Consider the following 6,020-nt stretch of genomic DNA (forward strand, 5'->3'; position numbering starts at 1 on the left):
CACTAAAAATACATCCAGGATCAACCCCCTCCCCCATGCCGGCACAGAAGATGGCCTGGTCCCCACTGAATCCCTCTCACATATCATGCAGTCCCCCTGCATATCTGGGTTGGTGGCACCAATCGCAGATATGCAAATACCCAGCACCCATCGCCACAGGTTCTTTTATGCACAATGTAGGCTCCTGCAATAAAACCCAGACACCTAATTTGAGCTCTCAGGCATCTCATTTGCCTCTCTGCACTAAGCCTTCAGCCACTTGGAATTGCTCACTGCCTTCCCGAATGGGTTTCTAGTTGATATTCTGGGCGTGTCACTGGTAATACCTTTGTCTGATCTTTTGAAGACATTTTGCTGCAGTAACTGGAACTTGGGAGGCTTTTTTTAAAAGTTTTTTTGTTTTGTTTGTTTTTTGACTGAATGGCACACTGGAGAGAGGTGATGGATTGATGGCTCTGGTACCTAGAGTCACCACCTGTCACTAGGCATAACCCTAGGTAACTCGGGAGGATGGAAGACCATGAGTGTCGATAAAGCCCTCCTGCTCTAGGCCTAAGTGAACCAATGTTCCTCTATGTTAAACTTTGTGTAACCTAATGTGCTGATAGCTGCAAAACTGTGGTGTAAGCAGTTAACTATTAGTTGTAACAGGCTGAAAGCAGCTCAAGGCCGCTTCAGATAAAGTGTACATGTCTGCAACGGAAAGGTGGAGGAAGGGGGAAGAAAAGATATTGAGCAAGTAAAACATTGCAGCTGGAAGGAATAGAGAGGGGGAACGGGGACATGAGCTAGTCAGCAAAAGAAAAAGTTTTGTAGTAAACAACTGGAGTATAAAAGAAGGGAGACTGCTTGCGTTGGGTGTGCTTGATTTGAGATGTGTCAGTCTCCTTGCACTGCTTTGAGATCTCAAATAAACTTGGTTTGCTTCTCCACCCTGGTTTATTCATTGGCGTGACACACACTGGGCAACAAACCCCGCTGTTGCCCCCCTTGGGCACTCTGTGCCGGCAACACCGCGGTTCCTGTTGAACAGGAGAGCAGCAGGGCCAGCCAGCCCCCCTCTTCCCCCCCGCCCTCCCATGATTCCCCAATGATGGGCTTCTGTAGATAAATCTCTGATAATTTTCAAATGACTTTACATTGTGCCTCTTCATATAACCTTGTAGTGGATCTACCCACGTGTGACCTCTGTTTTCATGAAACTTTGTATCAAAGTCTCATGTAGAAACCTTGTACTGATGAGCCTTGGTATATGGAAACTTTGTATCAGAGCCTCATGTAGAAACTTTGCATTGCCCTTGTTATAATGTTGTAGCCCCTAAGGATAGAATGAGCTAGAAGAAAAATGTCTCTTGGCTAAGAATAGATTAAGATTCCCTCTCCCCCTAATTAATTGCCCTGTTGAATGAACAAGGTGTGAATGAAGAAGGTGTGGAAGGCAGCTGCAACAGTTGGAGAGGAGATGGAAGCCAGACCCAAGGACAATAAAACTTGTCAAGTGGGGTCACGTACTTGTAAAACAATATCATTCTTGTGTTTGTATTTTAAGTACAAAATAAATATGTATAACAAATTTAAAAGTTTGTAATTAGTAATTTGATATGTTGGGTGGCACCTTTTTTTATGTGTTCACTCCCCCTGATGTTAGAACCTGGCTATGCCACTGGTGGCCACCAGGATTATGGCTACAGGAGTGGCCATGCTCCAGGTTTCTGGCTCTCCTAGGAGGTACAGAGAACCACTAAGGACCTTCCCTTCAAGGGTGAGACTCTCTTCTCAGAGAAAAATAACAAAAGGCTAAACAGCCTTAAAGACTCTAGAGCCAACCTCAGGTCACTGGTCCTCTACACTCTATCAGCTCAGAGGAGACACTTCTGCCCATGGCCCCAGCAGCGGTTTGGTCAGCAGAGCCATCAGGATGGCTCCAGAAGGAAAAATCATAGCAGCAGGAGGAGGCCGCAGCAACCCTCTGGCCAGAGTTCAGGTCACCCTAAGCCATATTTGGGGGCCAAACCAGCCTTGTGAAGGCAGTCGAGGATGGTGTCTCACACCACAGTCTGGATCCACCCCACCTTACCTTCTCGTCCCAACTATCCCTTTTCTACCATGCATGGTCCCATATCACCTCGGACCGTTGGGTACTCTGCACAGTAGAGAGGGGATGCTCCATCCAGTTCTGTGCCTTCCTGCCCTTCCACCCTCCTTCCCTGTCCCTCTTCAGGGACCTTTCTCACAAGCAACTCCTTATCCAGGAGGTGCAGTCAGTCCTCTCTCTAGGGCCAGTGGAGAAGGTCCCTCAGAAGCACAGGGGTGAGGGCTTTTATTCATGGTATTTCCTAATTCCGGATTTATTTGGGCATAAGCTTTTGTGGTAAAAAACCCACTACTTCAGATGCATGGAGTGAAAGTTATAGATGCAGGCATTATATACTGGCACATGAAGAGAAGGGAAGTTACCTCACAAGTGAAGAACCAGTGTTGACAGGGCCAATTTGATCAGGGTGGATGCAGGTGAAAGCTGCTTCTGTAGTGAGCCAGCCACTCCCAGTCCCTATTCAAGCTCAAATTAATGGGGTTAAATTTGCAAATGAATTTTAGTTCTGCTGTTTCTCTTGGAAGTCTGTTTCTGAAGTTTTTTTGTTCACGAACAGTGACTTTTACATCTGTTATAGAATGTCCAGGGAGATTGAAGTGTTCACCTACTGGCTTTTGTACGTTACCATTCCTGATGTCCGATTTGCGTCCATTTATTCTTTTATGTAGGGACTGTCCAGTTTGGCCAATGTACCTGGCAGAGGGGCATTGCTGGCACATGATGGCACATATCACATTAGTAGATGTGCAGGTGAATGAGCCCTTGATGGTGTGGCTGATGTGGTTGGGTCCTCTGATGGTGTCGCTAAAGTAGATCTGGGGACAGAGAAAAGGCAAGGAGGTTTGCTACAGGGATTGGTTCCTGGGTTAGTGTTTCTGTGGTGTGGTGTGTAGTTGCTGGCAGATTCCTTGTTGTTTTTTGTGGATACCCCCTGATACCTGACACCATGCCAGGCTTTAATTTTATAAATGTTATTAATAACAAAAATTGGATATTATAAAGGTAGAATAAAATGTAGTAGACTTTGATATGAAAGAATGAAGGAAGGAAGTGACAGTGTATTGTGTATAATGTATGTGGTTTATTTTAAGATCCATGCTATGTTGTGCAAAGTGAAAACAATAACAATGTCAACACTGTCCGGTTATTCATTTATTTTTATTAAATATGTAATCTAAATAATGAAATTAATAAATTGTCAAGCCGAACGTGTATTAATTCTAATGAACAATGCCACATTATGCACTATTCATTTTTGAAAGTTTATAGTAAGCGATGCTCCAGGGGGGAGAGGAGGAGGGAGGGGGGCACAAGGTGGAAGTTTCACCTATGGCACAAAATATCCTGGCACCGGCCCTGCATTTCACACACAGAGAGACTCGTTGCACACGTCCAACACACCATTGGTCTTTCATAAAGCACAAGAGAGTTCAAATCACGTAGCACAGAATGAGCAACCTAACTGCAGTGCCCCTCACTAGCTCCCCCTTCCCTTGGGAGTCCTGGGGGCCATCTGGGCTCAGGAAAAGCAGGCAGGGCCCCCGGCTTCATGAACCTGCTGCATGCTGGGGGACTTTGCTCTCTCCTTCTGAGTTGGAGAGAGAGAGCAGGTTCCATGAAGGGACTCAGGTATTACAAAGCTGAATGTCACTGGGTTTAAATAGTAGCTGCCTAGAAAATCACTGAAATGACACTGTGAGCCACAAAGCCTGAGTGTTGGGGAGACGTAAGTGCCTTAGAATGGGTGACACAGAAGGCAGCGTGCTAGGCAGGGAGCTGCCTAAGCCAGCCAATGGGAGATGCCGACCAGAGGGATGTTGTATAGGGAGTCTAGGCCCCTCACTCAGCTTTGTGGATTTCAGGGCTGTTCCTGTGACTCACTGGAGCCCATTGGCTCTTGATAAATGTTGTCCCTGATGTCAGAGCCAGCCTTAGGGGTGGGTGGATGGGCGACCACCCAGGGGCACTGTTCTATGAGGGGAAACCTCCGGCACAGGGTGCCCCTTCTCCCCCTGCTGCTCTGCTCCCGTCTGCAACCACCACTGCTCCTGCAACCCCACCCCCTGCCTTCAAGCCACCCCTGACCACCCTGGTCCTGGGAACCTCCTGTCTACTGTGCAGAGCACGTGGGGCAGGGGACTGATGTTGGGGTGTCCCCCTCCCCCACCCATGTACCCTGTCTCTGCTGAGCTGGGGTGTGGGGACAGGAGTCTCTGCTGCTGCTTCTGGGTGAGGAGTGGGAGGTGATGCCATCTGAACAAGCCTTCAGACTAGTGCAGAGGTGGGCAAACTATGGCCCATGGGCCACATCCAGTCTGCAGGTCCATCCTGCCCGGCCCTTGAGCTCCCAGCAGCCAGGGAGGGTAGCCCCTGGGCCCTCCCCTGCTGTCCCTCTTCCCCCACAGCCTCAGCTCACCATGCCGCCAGCGCAGGAGGGGGCTGCACTGCGGGGGCAGGGGAGAGCAGGGAAGGAGGTTCACCTGCTTCAAGGGGAAACCACCATTTCTCTCTGACTGTGCGGCTGCCCCTGCTCCTCCTGAGTCCTCCACCCAAGTTCGCAGGGCTGCATTGTGAAAGGGGCTGGATGTGGGGGGGTCCAGGGGGAGCCTGACAGGGCTGGGGGTGTGGATAGAGGTTGGGGCAGTCAGGGAGCAGGGGGATTGGATGGGGCTGTGAGGTCCTGGGAGGGGGCGGTTGGGGGACAAGGAGCAGGGGGGATTGGATGGTTCAGGGGCATTGAGGGGAGCAGTCAGGGAGCAGGAAGTGAGAGGGGGCAGATAGGGTTAGGGAGGCTCTCCCTACCCGACCCTCCATACAGTTTTGGAACCCTCAGGCCAAAAAGTTTGTCCACCCTGGACTAGTGAGTGCTGGGCTTCAGTGACAGCGGTCGGTCGGTCGCTCTCTCTCTCATTCACTCACACACACTGTCTCTCACTCCCCGAATACACACACTCTCCCCACAACACACTCGTGTATTATTGTTGTTACTTCCAGTTGAAATGAGCAAGGCACCTATGTTCTCTGTCATTTTATTCTTTCAGAGCTGGTGAAGGATTGCAGTGCTGTTATTTTGGGGGGTGGGAGGTGGGGGGCGGGGTTGACTGGTCTGTGCATTTCATAATTTTATTTCTCTCTTATGCTTAAATTTAATTCTTTGAGTAGTGAGTTCTAAAATGCCTAACCTGTCCTGGCTGGGGTAATTCTCATTATTACTTGTATTAGCATATTGTGCTTTGTCATTCATTCATTACTTAAAGTGGTATAATCCACTAATAGTATCCCCCTAGAATGTAAATTTAGCTTCTACCCACCTGAGCAGTGCCAGTTTTCTTTTTTTAAAATAGCTAAACACATAACTTTAGACCCTGTGCAGATGCAGGTTGCTTATTTACAAAGAATATTTTATCTGTAAAATAACTTAAAATTCATAAAAAAATTAAAGTTCAGAGTCTGATACTAATAGCAATGGTGGAGTCAAAAGTTAGTGAGTCATGTACATGACTGATCACTAAACATAAATGCCAAAATAATTAGAGAAATAAATTCCCGTTCCTAATAAAAGAGAAAAAAATACCTTAATCATTTATGTTAAAATGAAGTAAATACATTTTTAGTGCCGTGAAAAACAATTCACTAAACCAGAGTAGATAATGGCAGTAACACAGAATGTGTCTGTTAGAGAAATTAAGCAGATTTTATTTATCTCTACTAAAGATAGCGTATAAAGTATCAAACGTGTGTTTCTGATACCTGTGTAAAGCTCCAGAATTGATACCTCAAGTCTTGGGATTGGGAATATTTTGCTGTATTATCTCCTGATTGTTCTAAATTTACATAAAAACTCAAAATGTGGCTTTAATTGCATATATATATATTCTTCCTTTATATAGGAATTAGATACAGTGCTCCTGTCAGCTAATTCCTA

Source organism: Mauremys reevesii, linkage group 15, assembly GCF_016161935.1.
Source record: "Mauremys reevesii isolate NIE-2019 linkage group 15, ASM1616193v1, whole genome shotgun sequence".
NCBI classification, from domain to species: domain Eukaryota; kingdom Metazoa; phylum Chordata; order Testudines; family Geoemydidae; genus Mauremys; species Mauremys reevesii.